The following is a 14,366-nucleotide window of genomic DNA, read 5'->3' as shown; positions in this document are numbered from 1 at the left end:
GTCGCAATCAGTTGTCCTAAAAACGATAACTCCTTTTGTAAGAAGCTGCAGGCAGCTGTGACTCCGACAAACACCTGTTTTCCAGCAGGTGACCCTCCTGAGCACCCGAGCGGCTGCAAACAGTTTCAAACAGAAGTCACAAAACCCTTCAACTGAATCAGCCACAGCCATTGTTCCTTTCCTCTGTCTTATCGTCTCTTGCATGCTGGATTTCCTCCTCCATCTGCTCTGGAGCAACCCCCCTTGAGTGGAATGCACAGAGAGGCTAGAGACCTGTGCTCCCTCCTCCCTCTTTAGGCCTGTGACAAAAAGCCTCTCGTTTCCTCCCTGCAGAGCAAACCGCAGATGTGAGGAAATCGTCTGGATAAAAAAAACGTCTCCGAAATGCAAAGGAGAGCACAAACTCCGTCTGTCGCTCAGTTTTGCTGTAAGGAACACAGCTGAACTCTCGTTTTGCTGGAAAACAAGAGTTGAAACCATACGCTTTGAACTGTGCAACAACACTGTTGAACAATATAACTAGCCAAAGGTCTCCGTGTAACTGCATGACAAGCGAGCGCACAGAAACGGCATCGCTGCAGCATTAATTCAAATCCCCCACTTTTCTCTGTGCCTGTGCCAAACCCAGAACAAAGGACACACAATACAGTGCAGTACCTGGCTGTGATCCTACATAGAGACATAAGCACGAACACACGCAGATGCTCACGCTTGAAAATATAGTTACACTCTGTACTATTAAGGGATTTGAAAGGGATACACAATTGTATCATGTTCATTTCAGTACAAGTTTTTAATTGTTTTCAAGTTACAGTACTTACAGTTTATTTAGTGTACTACTGACTACATCAGCATATTAAACTGCGTCTAAGCTAACATACTGTATACAGTCCCGTTCGACATTATCACTGTTTTTAGTTGACTTTTTGCCCCCTTGCTGATGAGCACTAATTCCACATGGAGCCTTCCCAGCTGCCCTGTTCTTGCAATTCTACTGAATCATTTCCAAGGTTTGAACGAACATGTCGGTATGAAGATGAAAAGCTTTCCCTTGTAGACTCGCACATAAAGGTAATGAACTCCTCAGCGGTAGGTTTATTAAAAAATGTTTTGGTCAGAGACGGTGATAGTGCTGACAACGTGCAGAAGTCCACTACTTTGTTTTGCAAGGACGTAAAAAGAGGACAAGCAGGATATACTAGGACTAGGACTAGGATATACAGCAGAGGGACATCGGTATTATCAGCCAATTTTAATCTTAAGATAAATGTTTTAAAGCATTACAAAATGGAGACAGTGCAAAAAATATACACTTCAATCATGTCGTCTTTTGAAGGAAGCTCACTGCTTTCATTCAACTTCTCTTTAAAGTTTTTTTATGTTACGTTGACCACAGGCAGAGAGGTCACGAGTGAATGGATCTAAATTGCTTTGTAACTACGTGGAATGGAACTTAATTGTTTTATGAAACCATTTGTCAAATAATAAGTGCCATAATTAAGCTGCGCTATAATAGCACTGACATGAGGTTGTTGTTTTGTTATAAGGATCATTGTCAGAACTTTTTGATAAAGTTTGAATTAAAAGCCCTTGTATTGTCAGCCTAAATAAGTAGGATGTGGAAATCCAGGAAATATAATGTCCCAGTGTCAACAAATCAAGATCTGATACTTATGAAGAGGCAATAAATGAATTACTGCCCGGCGCTACTGCCAATCTTTTAGTCTCTCCCTGGAAGAGAGATCAGTATCAGCTGGATTAGTGCAGGGGCGAACACACACACACACACACACAGCATGAAACAAAATTATCCCTTTCATATCCCCGTACATGAACTGGACCCCAGTTACTTCTGCACCACTGCAACTCCGATACTGAGACTGACTGTGTGTGTGTGTGTGTGTGTGTGTGTATTTCTTCTGTTGTCTGGAGCTTTGAAAACAACAGCAGCTGCAGGTATTTTTCACTTGCAGCACCATTTCTTTTTAACTTGCGTTGATTGAAAGGAGAAGGAAGAGAAACGGTGAGCGAGAGACCCAGGTGGCCAGTAAGTGGCCTCTTCATTGATTCTGTGGGCAGGTCTGTGTGTATGTGTGTGTTTTTTTCATCACTGTGTGTGGAACGGCAAACAGACGGTAGTCAGGTTTAGAGGTTTGGTCCTGACACCCTGGGGTCTTCTGATGCCCTGACACCCACGTAATGTTAATCACTGTCTATGATCCTGTCCTGCTGCTGTTAACAGCAAGGGACTCATTTAGAGTACCAAACTTATTTTAAGCTCGACAAGAGTATGGGGCCAGATGAATAAATTACATATTACACAGAAATTACTGAATTTGGCACTTTCACAAAAGAAATTTGCAGCCAAAGTACAATGTAGTAACCCCAAGTTTTTACACTATGTTATATACACTGTTATAAGACACCTCGAGTGTGATGCAGGGTGTCGAAATAGATTTGCTTCAGAGAAATAATGCATTTAAGATCCATCTATTGGCACCTGTCAAGTCAATAGTATCGGCTGGTGGGCCTCAAATTAAAATTTACAGGACTGCATTTTTAGCCACAGATTAAGATGAAGGCAATTAACACATTTTAAATTATTCTCTTACAGTATAACACTGGTAGCAGTACTGTGACACGTTCTCTTACCACTCTTGTGCAGAGGAATAGTTCAGCCTTTTCACTTCTTATTAGGGTTTAATATTTGAATAAAGCAGGTCAAGAACAATCTGTTAATGTAAGCCAACATGGATGGCTTAAAAAGAAATCCAACCATAAAGTACATATACAATTGAACATCTACAATTCAATGACTACGGGGAGAATTCCATCTGCTGAGGAAGATCATGTCTTCTGATAAAAAGCTACAGAAAAGCTACAAAATGAACCTGAATGTGAGACTGATTTTCAGTGGAAAGCACATTGTCGAAGCTAAAGTAAGCAAAAGTAAGCTAAATAAAGCAATGCACAGAGAATATGATCTATTTCTTATTTAGCACATTGATTTTATTTTCTTATTTTTGGATTTGTTACATATATCATGTATCGTAGATGACTGTACTGCAATGCATCGCACATCATAACTTTACCTGTTATCACGGAAAATGTATTATTATTATCTTGAGTTAATTAACACATTTAGTGTGATTTTATTCGATCCTTTACATTGTTTTTGGGTTAATACATAACATCTAAAAGTGTATATCTCCAGTGTGTGCCCTGCTGTGTTTTCCGGGTACAAAAAAGTACTTTCAACTTTTTGACGTATCTGGAAAGCAGCATAATATAGTGTATGAATATCAGAAAAGGTGATGGCACTAAGCAGTCTAATTGTAAACACTTTCATCATTCTCTCTCACCGCCATACCTTTATTACCTGCTGTCACTCTGAATAAAGACAAGGAGAATGCTTCACTGATGGAGACACAGGCAGATCAATCCCCCATAAAACAAGCTGTATTGGTTTATAAATCAGGTCTCCAGTCTCTGCCTCCGGCTGCCGAATGAGCATACATCAGCTTGAGTGGGATGAGCTGCCGAAACTAGCTGTAGCTGGTGATAGATAATGAGGATGCGTAATCATATATAATACACATACACACAGCAAAGAATAGGAGAAATAAATACACACATGCGCATACAAACATGTGTAGAGGAGATTCAGAAAGACACACAGTCTACCACACAATCTCCTTTACAAAACCATACATCTAAACGCACGTACAGAAAGACTCAGACTACCCATACACAAGTTATCCCACACGTGAAAAATCATACTCATACGCCACTGCTTTTCCTTCTTCTCCTCCACACACACACACAGACACACACCTACACACATATATTCTGAAAATATAACATTGCAAAGTGCTCTTTTGTCTCTGTAACTGTTGGCCTTTACTGTGGCATAAAAAGACACTTCTGCATTTTTGGAGGTTATAGGAATTTCAGACGAACCATCCGTTTGACTAGTTGCTGAAGCCTAATGGTGCAGAGCGTTACCATTACAAAGAGTAATGACGGTTTGAAATGGCTCCACTAAGGGCAATATTCTAACGCTCAGCTGATTTGTGGCCAAGTACTACCACTTAAATTGCAACTTCAAATTGTACACGGGTGGAACCAGTAAAAGTAAAAACTCAAAGTGGGCGTACAGAAAAATGAATATACATGACGTACAGCATGCACACCTTCTTCATTTTCCTCCACCAATATACTATTCCTGCTCAATAACTGAACACATTTAGATACTGACATTATTTATCGTACTGTGCCTGGCAAGATGAACAGACAAACAGTATAAATATTGCATTATGGCTGGCAACAATCCTCAGTGAAGGATGTGGTGGTTTTGTGTCATAATTTCTCCCTGTTCTGCGTGTAGGGACGTTACCTTCAGGCCTCTGCTGCTCCACACGCGCTGGTGATGGTGTGTTCCAGCCATAGGAAGTTTTCAAACTGCAATAAAGTTTGTCTCTACTATTTCACGCACACACTGACGATATCCTTTGGGCTTTAATAGATGATTTCAGTTGCAATGATCTAAATCTTTTGAGCCAGTTTTTAAAATGGTACAGAAACAGATATGTAAACACTCTTTAAGCCCTCTGAGTGACATTTTCATCCAAGCAAACAATGTTCTAAGCACTCGCACAGTGAAAGACATTATGATCTCATGTGTCTTGAATATGGGTGAAAATCACCTCTAGCATGATTTACAACCGTTACCTCAAACTGAATATGATCAGGTCATCTACAACTTCACACTGTAAAATCAGTTCAACATTTTGCTATATATATATATGACATGCATGACAATATAATTGGTCTTACCTAAACATGTCCTTTCATTTTAACCCTCTTTACCTTCCTTTTAACTAGTTTCATAAATCCTCGTCACTGAAAAAAGACATAAAAACCCAAGAGACGCTCTACACTCGACTGCTACAAGACATAAAAAATGGCGACCTGAAACCACCCTTAACATTACTACCAGGATAAGTCATTCCTAAGATGTCTATGTGAAGTACAAACCACGAGAGGAATGAGTCACCATCGTTCCCAGCTCTTCAGCTTTAAACTTCCTTCCCTCTAGTTAATCTCACCGTGAGGAAAACCCAATTACAGCTACTCTATTTCATCCATGTCCAAAATACTCTTCCCATGCCTTAAACCCACGTTTTAGCCTGATCAATGAAGTTGTCAGCATGAATTCAAACAGATTCCATCCGGCAAATTCTGAGGGTTCATTGTACGTCTGTACTTTTCGGGGGGGGGGGGGGGGGGGGTCAGCCAAAGTTCAGACCTCAATCCACCCTGAGGGGAACGATTTCACACCACGGCCTTCTCTAGAACTGACCCAGTTCTGCTATCGCTGCTTGCCGCATTCAACGGCTGGATTAAGTCTATCCACAGGACATTTGTGCATGTGTGTGAGTGTGTGTGTGTGTGTGTGTGTGTGTGTGCAATTCCACCAGTGTGACTAACAAGCTTGGCTGTTGCAGTCCAGCAGATTGAGAGACACCTACCGCTAGTTAAAGCCTTTCATGCCCTGGGGTCGTCTGCCTCTCATGGGGTTAGGAAGAGTATCACCAAGGTGAAGGTACTGACGTTTTTGTAAAAGTTGGAATAAATTCACATATTTTGTCAAATGGCAACATACTGAATGCAGCAACGCTTTTCATCAGATCATTTTAGTTTTTAAAATCAAAACATGCATCAGTCAAAAGTTGCACGGAAATCGCAAAATTTGATATAACGTCCTGATTGTAAAAAAGAAATGTGATGCGCTAAATGACAACTTACTTACGTTACATCCCTGCACCGTGTTAGAAGATTTAAATTGCACACATTAATGGTGTTTTGTGGTTGTTCAGAGCATGCGTGTGTGTTAAAATAAAAACCTAAAAAAGCTATGATTTGTATTTGCGTTTCCGATTAGAGCTGGTTGGAGCAGGTGGAAATGCATTACAAGTAGATTTTCATGCCAACATGACTGAATCAAAATAGCACTGTGCCGTCTGCTCGGCAAAAACACAGCCTCATCTGTGCCACTCCACCCACTTTGGCGCAAGTAAGCTCGCTTGGAGCCAGAAAAACAGGTGCCGGTGCAAAGAAATCAACAAACGGCCAACGGAAGTGCCATTCCTTATGCGATTACTCTACTCTCAGATAAGTGCCAGCATGAAAATAAAGGCCATAATTAAGTTCAGGGAAGAGAAAACTCTTTTAACAAATGTGTCAACCTTGAACAACAAACTGGTAGATTAATTATAGCCCTACATTTTGTCATAAAATGTGACACTGATGTCTGAGGTGTGGCATTTATTTAAAAATATGTTTCACTTGTATTTAGCAAAAGACACTTCAAAATCAACGTGGTAATAGTCAGCTACATCTGTGTGCTAAAATAACAAAATCATTGCTTTAAGGAAGGAAAAAAACGATGGAGCAAATGCATGAACAGATTGACCAAAGGCATTGATATCTGTATAGATAGATATACACTACCGTTCAAAGGTTTGGGGTCACTTAGAAATGTCCTTATTGCTCAAAGAAAAGCACTGTTTCTTTAATAACATTGATAACATTAAATTAATCAGAAATACACTCTATACATTGTTAATGTGGTTAATGACTATTCTAGGTGGAAACGTCTGGTTTTTAATGAAATATCTACATAGGTGTATAGAGGCCCATTTCCAGCAACTATCACTCCAGTGTTCTAATGGTACATTGTGTATGCTAATCGCCTTAGAAGACTAATTGATGATTAGAAAACCCTTGAAAACAGTTATGCTGGTGAGAGAAGCTATAAAACTGTCCTTCCTTTGAGCTAGTTGAGTATCTGGAGCATCACATTTGTGGGTTCGATTATACTCTCAACATGGCCAGAAAAAGAGAACTTTCATGTGAAACTCGCCAGTCTATTCTTGTTCTTAGAAATGAAGGCTATTCCATGCGAGAAATTGCGAAGAAACTGAAAATTGACACGAAATTGTCTGGGTGACCCCAAACTTTTGAACGGTAGTGTACACTGTAACAAATTGCTGTAAAAATACAAGAAATTCTCAACAGCAAGGTACTGTTCTTCATGAATACAGTTGAATACAGTTAAATCCAGCAAAAGTTGAGGCCTTGGAAGAAAAAAAAAATTAACAGCAGCTACTGTCCAATCTTGCAGTATACTACAGTATTTTTTCCTTTTTCAGTTGACTAAGCCCGCCCCTTACTCTTCAACAGCACACGGCATCAAGTATCTACTGCTTAGGTAGCACATAGTCAACCTAAAGAAAATGAACAGAAAGCTTTAGATATCATAGACCGGTGATTTTATTCAGGATGGAAGAATAATAATAAGAGGGAATTTGAGAAGACGATTTTCAACGGACTCTGACCGAAGCACCGAAGCAGACCGAGCACCACCTGCTGCTTCAGCTCGCCTACAAACACGCAGCGGACACCGTCCATCCTGCCCCTGTGGCTCACTGAACAAGGTAATTTAGATGTTATCAAAGTTAGCATGACCGTGTTCAGTCATTTTGTGTTGAATCTACATTGTATTGTACTGATTTTTTGCCGATAACGTGACTTGTTAACTGCATGCTAACATGCTAACGAGCGGTGCTTGCAGGACAGCGACTGCTGCAGTAGCTCGCGCGGTTCACTGTGCATACGTGGTGACCCGTGTGTTAGAAAAGAATGGCATGCGATCTACCGGCACTGCCTCCGCGATCGATCGACGTATTGGGCACCCCTGCTCTTGATTGACAACATATCGTTATTGTTTTGTTGTACCGCGTTACCAGCGAGTTATTTCATTTTCATAGATACCTGATTGAATTTCTCAGCAATTGAATCAACAAGCTGAGTTAATATATATATATATATATATATTTGATATGGTTTCAGAACATTAACTATAATTGTTGTCTGCATTAGTTGCTGGTGACGCTGCTTGATAAGCATTGAAGCCACGTCGTCTGTGAAGGCATCCAGCCAAGCTTCATCACGTTGCTGCTGCGGTTTTCTCCAGCTACGATGTGTTCAACTTGCAATACCAAGAGGAAGCTGCAAGGACACTGGAGTTTGTTCAAAGGTAAATCTTCTGCTGTCTTAAATATTGTTTGGATATTTTTCTGAAGGTTAATATGTTGCAACATGATTGAGCTTGTAGCCTTGATGTGAGAATGTGTAGAACAAAAATCAGACCTTGTATGTTCACATTTTTTACTTATATGAAATATTCACACATATGTTAGATGAAAATAAGATTATTCTCTCATTGTTAGTAGACACAGAGGTCAGAATACTTGTAATTTGTATTTGTTTATTCCAATGGGGTTCAGTATTAAGTGTGAATACTCTTTACATACCACACCTAATATATATATGCTTTCTCTGTTATTTAGGCGCTTCATTGGTCTCAACCTGGAAAGGGGGACAAAGGCCAACCAGGGGAAGGTGGTGTCCAGAAAGACAGGGAAGCTGGTCCAGAAGAAGGCAGGAGCTGTCAATCCCCATGTGGCCACCCTCATAAAAAACCTCCTGGACTTTGAGTGTGGCTTTATGTAGTCCACAGCACATCTCCACATAGGAGGAAGGAGAGGTAGCCCACACTGCTGGTGTTCTTTTTTCCTTTTAAGGTAACAAGTTTCAAAATTGCATTCTGTTCAGTTCTATCGAGTTGTCTCAAACGTGCAGTTCCAGATTTGTTCTTTTACTTGCTTTCTATTACACTAATGACCATAACTAAATAAAAAAGTGATACTGAAGGCGGGGTACATTTAGTAAACTATAAGAGATATATAGATGTATATAGATTGTTGAGAATCTGTTTAACATGATGCAGTGTTCTGGTCTGATTGTATTGTACAATAACGTAATTACTGACAATGTTTTTTGTTCTAATTTACTTTAATGAATACAATTTTATATGGTGCTTTTAATATTTGTATTTTGCAAAAATGTGATCACTGTAAAATTGTCAGTTATTGAATGTGTTTGACACTGCATTGGCTTTAATAAAAGCTTTTTAATGTAAGGCCATCTCTTGTTTGAGTCGTTTCTATGCTCGCAATTTTCAGGGGTTTTATTTTGAAATGTAACATTTTAAATCATTAGCTTCTAGCAGTGTCATACTGTAAATACATTCTACGGTAATGAACTGTTCATGCATTTTCTATACAGCACTGTACTGTCATACTTTTTACAGTATGAAACCGTTGTTGCACATTACAGTAGGTATGCTGTAGAATTACAGTTAGAAGCTGGAGCCTGTAGCTGCCAGCTCTTTACTGTAATTTAACGGGGAAATTTGTTACAGTGTACTTTATTCATCCCCAGGGGGAAATGTGTTTGTTTTATACAGGTGAGGAGTTAGCTTGTGCGTTAGATGGGTAATTGTGTTGATGGGGCGGTAAGTCAAGAAATCCTGGCTCATGTATCAGTATGCATGAGAAAAATCTGGATGGTGATAGTGATATCTTAATTAGAACAACTTTCAAAACCCGTCTCCATCCCTCTTGCTAACGAGGGCCGCTTATAAATCATTCATTTTTTACATGGCTGATGAAACATGTATGTTTTAATTATTGGACACACAAGTAATAACTCTTTTACTTTATGTCTGTGGGATAAACAAACTGCTACTGAGACGAACATAGTCATCACTGACGCTGAACCCCCAATAACCCTCGTGTTTTTTTCTCTCTTCTCTTTTTTCTCTTTTTGCTAGGGAGGAGCTGTCTCCAGCTCCTAAAATGTTCTTTCATTTATGACAAGTCTGCTCTTCAATCCAGCCCTGTGATGTCTTATCTGGGCCATGTCGCGCTATACGTACCCTTTAATGACTAATTCAGTCTCTTGGTCTCCTACGTACCAAAATAGAACACACACATATGAGAAAAAAGGGAAATCAATTGAAATGTTGCAACGTCTGACAGGACTGTGCTCGAGGAGAAAAAGGGAAAAAAAAGGAAAGAAAAACATCATACGGTGTCGCTTGGTTTTGTTTTTCTGAGTGAGAGAGTATGCGGTGCCGAGACAGGCAGGAGCTGTATGTATGTATGCCGGGTGCCGGTACGTTGGGGAATTTTTTTTTTCCAACTGTCTTTGATCACTTCCCGGCTTTGAAGTAACTCTCAGCGAAGGGGGGGAAAAAAGCCAAGCAGAAGTCACCGCAAGTTCACATCGCAACTAGGACTCGCAAAAAACTGCAATCTGCATAATTTATTCTTTAAACTGTTAAAATGCAAAGAGATGAGGAGATCTCTAGGTGCCCAACAAACCCGCCCCCCCCTGCTTGACAACTTCAATTAAACACTCTCCCTCTCCACATTTGTTCTCAATTACAGTTTTGAAGAGCGACAACATGAGAGCCTCCTAATGTTCATCAAGTGACTGATTTAAAGATGAGACAGTGGAAGGTAAGGCACCACCGGTTCGGAGAAATTTAATAAATATACGACATAAATGAGCAAACAGAGATAGCTGTAGGACACACAGAAGTGAAAACGCTCATGAAAACGCACACTCACCTGTCAACGTGCTTTTCCTCTCCAGTTCTATCAATACAACACATTTCAGGCAAGAAAATGCATTCAAGTTTCAAAGCGGACCTTTTAAACAGATACATAGTTGTCGGTACCAAATATTTGTTTGTATCCCAACCCAAAAAAAACCTTGAATAAAACCAAACCTTGACGGTCTAACTAATTCTAACATTAAAAGAGACCTAATACTTAATAACACAGTAAGACTTATTACAACCTTAAACACGTAGCCTCTTTCTTACTACGTAAAGGTGTAATATACAGGATTCAGAGCATGACTACAGCCGCAAAACAACTATTGCTATCTAAAAATATAGTGGAGTAAGTCACTCTACCTCTGTGTTTGTTGTTAGTCAAGATTCTCCATGCTTTGTTGACATAGTCGTGCCGGCTGCGTGTGCTTTTAGTGCATGCTCGTGCATGTGAGCGGGCCCCACTGGCTAGCTCATCTCTGCCGTTCTGCACTGAGCTCGCGTGGCCGTTATGGCTGATAAGGCCGTCTCGTCCGACAGCATCACCATGGAAGCGTAGCACCCACCCCTTCGGTTCTCCGTCTGCTCAACACTGTTAGCTCTTTCAGCACTTTTGTTGTAGTTTGCACTGTTAGCAACGTTAGCTTCTAGCCGCCGGCTCAACCGTCGCCATGTTGACAGCTGTTGAGAGGCATTAGATATGCTCCCAATCCCTTATATTGATCCTTTCAAATTGACCCAACCTCAGTTTACTGTAACTCTAATTATATCTTGCCATTAGGTTCATCTCAAACTCTGTTTTTCTTAATGTGAATAGCTGTCACAACGTCCTCACAAGAAGAATGAACTGTCAAAAGTTGGTCCCCACAAGGACAGATAAGCTTGGAATCGGGGGCACACCGTCTCTTCACCTCGACTGTGAACTAGATTGAACGTCATTGCGTCACACAGCAGAGTGTCGAGTACAGTAGATTCAGTCAGACTACTCAGTCTTGCACAATTTACATTACAAAGATAATCACATAATTGCTTTGTTTTGTTTTTTGGCTAGCAGAGAGAATTTAAAGATGGAAACCTAGCTTAAATTTCGGGCTCAAAACCTAGTCATGTTGACAATAATGCAACTTTATTAAAAATAAGTATGTTACATTGGCTTATTAAGACTGGCCTCTACAAACATTGCAATTGGGATAAGACAGGCAGAATAGAGGTCAGCTGCTATTGCAGGGAAGAACTAATGATTGATGGTGGAGTCACTGTATCAGTGTTATGTTCAAATACCTCTATTTTATGCATACTCTGCTATTTAACACATATCGCTATTGGTTTAAAGCCTTGTCAGCAATGTCGGGGGTCACACTTGGTTTCTCCCTGTCTGCAACTGTGAGCGAGTAAGCGAGTCAGTGGCAAGATCAAGCTGTGGCATGAGTGGGAAGATGGCCACTGAGTTCATGAGGAAGAGCCCACCACTCTTCACTCACTGCCACCCACACGACAACCGCCATGGCCTGCGACAAATGGCACCCATTTTTCACTGTGCCAAGAGGCTATTGATCCCAACTGCATGGTCAACAGCTTTCAGTGGGACAAAGGAGTTCCACATGTCGAGGATACAGTCAAGGTCTGTGGGATTTAAGGACTGCGCCGGCTTACAAAAGCAATCACGAGTCAATTCAAACATGAACTTAAACCACCTTTCCTTCCACGTTGTAAACAAGCCACCTGTCACTCCATACTTCAGTGTTGTCAGATTCATCAACTTTACGATGATTCCATATTAAATCTTTTGATCTGGAATAATGTCTAATGAATGTTTAACATTTTCAGTGATTATTGGTTGTGCATGTTGACAGCATGTAGTGACAGACAAAGGAGCAGTGGGCAGACAGCAGCTATTTACACCGGGCATTATTCAAGCCACATCATGCTTTTTGGCAGGGAAGCCTCGCCTTTCAGTGGCACACTGAGCTTAATGAGGAAGGGGGAAATAAGCATTAGCATACCATCAGTGTTCAAAGAGCTTTCAATTATATTATTCTTGATGGCTGCCGAGGCAAATGCTAATACAATGACTGTGTAGACAACAAACAAACAGCAATGCATTGAACTACAGTCGCACTGTATGATTTGCATTCACGTAAGTATAAAGTACACAGGACCGTGAATACAAAAACTCAGTTAAATGATGGGAAATGTATCAATGTCCTCATGTCTGATAAGAAATGTCCCGAGGAGCGATGGATATGTAGCGAGAGAGAGAACCAGAAAAAGACTAAGCCGGTTGTCGTCATGCTGTATGAGGAGAAACTCGAGACCCTGCCGAAGATATACCTCAGCTTTGCCCTGAGGAAGAGACTTGTCCTTCAGAACTCTTAGTGTGTGTGTGTGTGTGTGTGTGTGTGTGTGTGTTGATGCTGAATGAAGTGGGGTTAAATTTATCTAACAATCTCCGATCCGCTACAAGCCCTCTCCATCTCTCTCTTTTCCAGACACTCCCAATTAAGCCTGAAGGGTCATGCTTGTTAAACTAAAACTATCCTTTTCTGAAATGTCACAGTGTCTCCCTGCAGTGTGGCACGTCTGTAAACAGCTCTGTTGCTGAGCCCCCCTGGTGCGTCCCCTCGTGTGTGTGTGTGTGTTTGTTGGAGCATATTTTGTGAGAGCAAAATGTCGCCTCTTGCACTAACACCAACTGCTTGAGTGCATTTTGGGCTTTTGTGTGTGTCGTGGCTGTTGTTGTTGACCAAGATGCCAGGTGGTTTGGTGTGTGGTACGGGCTGTTGTGTCTTTGCCTCGGCGTGTGGGTTTCGTGGGTTTCATTATGTGTGTTTTCGTCTGTGCAGCCTCCCTCCTTGGTGTGTGTGTGTGTGTGTGTATATGTGACATCTCATTTGGTGTGCTGACAGATTGAAGGATATGTGCTGTAATTGTTGTCTGACTGTCTTCATGCTGTAATTGAAAATGTCTTGTGTGAAACTTTCTTCAGGATGTGTAAACCAGCATGCCAATTAGGATTAATACAGCTGCTCCTGTTTCCTGTCCAATTACCTATGTGAATCCCGCCTTTTAGACACCCAATGTGCATCCAGTGAGGTCCCGGGCTGTCTGAAAAGAAATGGCAGCATTTTCTGTGATTTAAACATTCAGAGATTAATTGTGATCTCAGATTAATGTGATATCTTATGTCAAGATAACAGGCCGACAAAAAAAATGATGGCAAACATGGCAAGCTTTGCTTCCGTATATAACGGAGCCATTCAGTCTAGCTTTATTTTATTTTATTTTATTTTTTAAATTGAATGGACTATAAAATATAACAAGTCAAGTTACAAAATGTCAAAGCATGTTGTTTTATTTTTACTCTTTGGGGGTATTCATCATTCTTTAAAATAAGAGGTGCCCAGTAATTCTCAGTGTGTGTGGCACGGCATTAGTTTAAAATGTAAATAGATTGCTTTATTGCTCCAGCCCAACACTGGGGAGAACCACTTCTGTTCAGCACATAACAAATAGCACCCGGCTCCAAATACACTGGTGCACACGCACATACAAACAAACACACACACACACACACACACACAAGCACACCGTGATTACATTATTCATAGCGCTGCAGCGAGCTCTCCCAGCAAAACACACAAGAGCTGCTGTAAAACACTGAGTGGTAACAGCATCAGTTAGATTGTCTTACAATAAGAGGGATGGAGGGACGGGGAAGGACGAAGCGAGAGAGACTGAATGAATGTGTGTGTCAATCATTTAGGTGGAGCAAGGCGTCCTCTTGCATTAACACCAAGAATTGCTCTTATTGATGTTTTGGTCGGTTTGTGTGTGTCCG

General features: G+C 40.8%; 1 protein-coding gene and 1 long non-coding RNA gene across 2 annotated transcripts in view; one reads left to right on the top strand and one right to left on the bottom strand.

Annotated features, from left to right (window-relative positions):
• Positions 1–14,366, bottom strand: part of LOC306704201 (ephrin type-A receptor 6-like) — a gene marked incomplete at both ends in the record, with an annotated part of 137,708 nt that overhangs the window by 81,010 nt on the left and 42,332 nt on the right. The window lies entirely within an intron of this gene.
• On the top strand, positions 7,285–8,562 carry LOC306704204. The gene is made up of 3 exons (XR_013767306.1): positions 7,285–7,499; positions 7,945–8,101; positions 8,415–8,562. It is a non-coding gene; the product is annotated as an uncharacterized lncRNA (long non-coding RNA).

This window comes from Pholis gunnellus, assembly GCF_910591455.1.
Source record: "Pholis gunnellus genome assembly, chromosome: 12".
Taxonomy (NCBI): Eukaryota; Metazoa; Chordata; class Actinopteri; order Perciformes; family Pholidae; genus Pholis; species Pholis gunnellus.
Note: the sequence above shows the minus strand (reverse complement) of the source record. Positions and strands in the feature narration are given on the sequence as shown.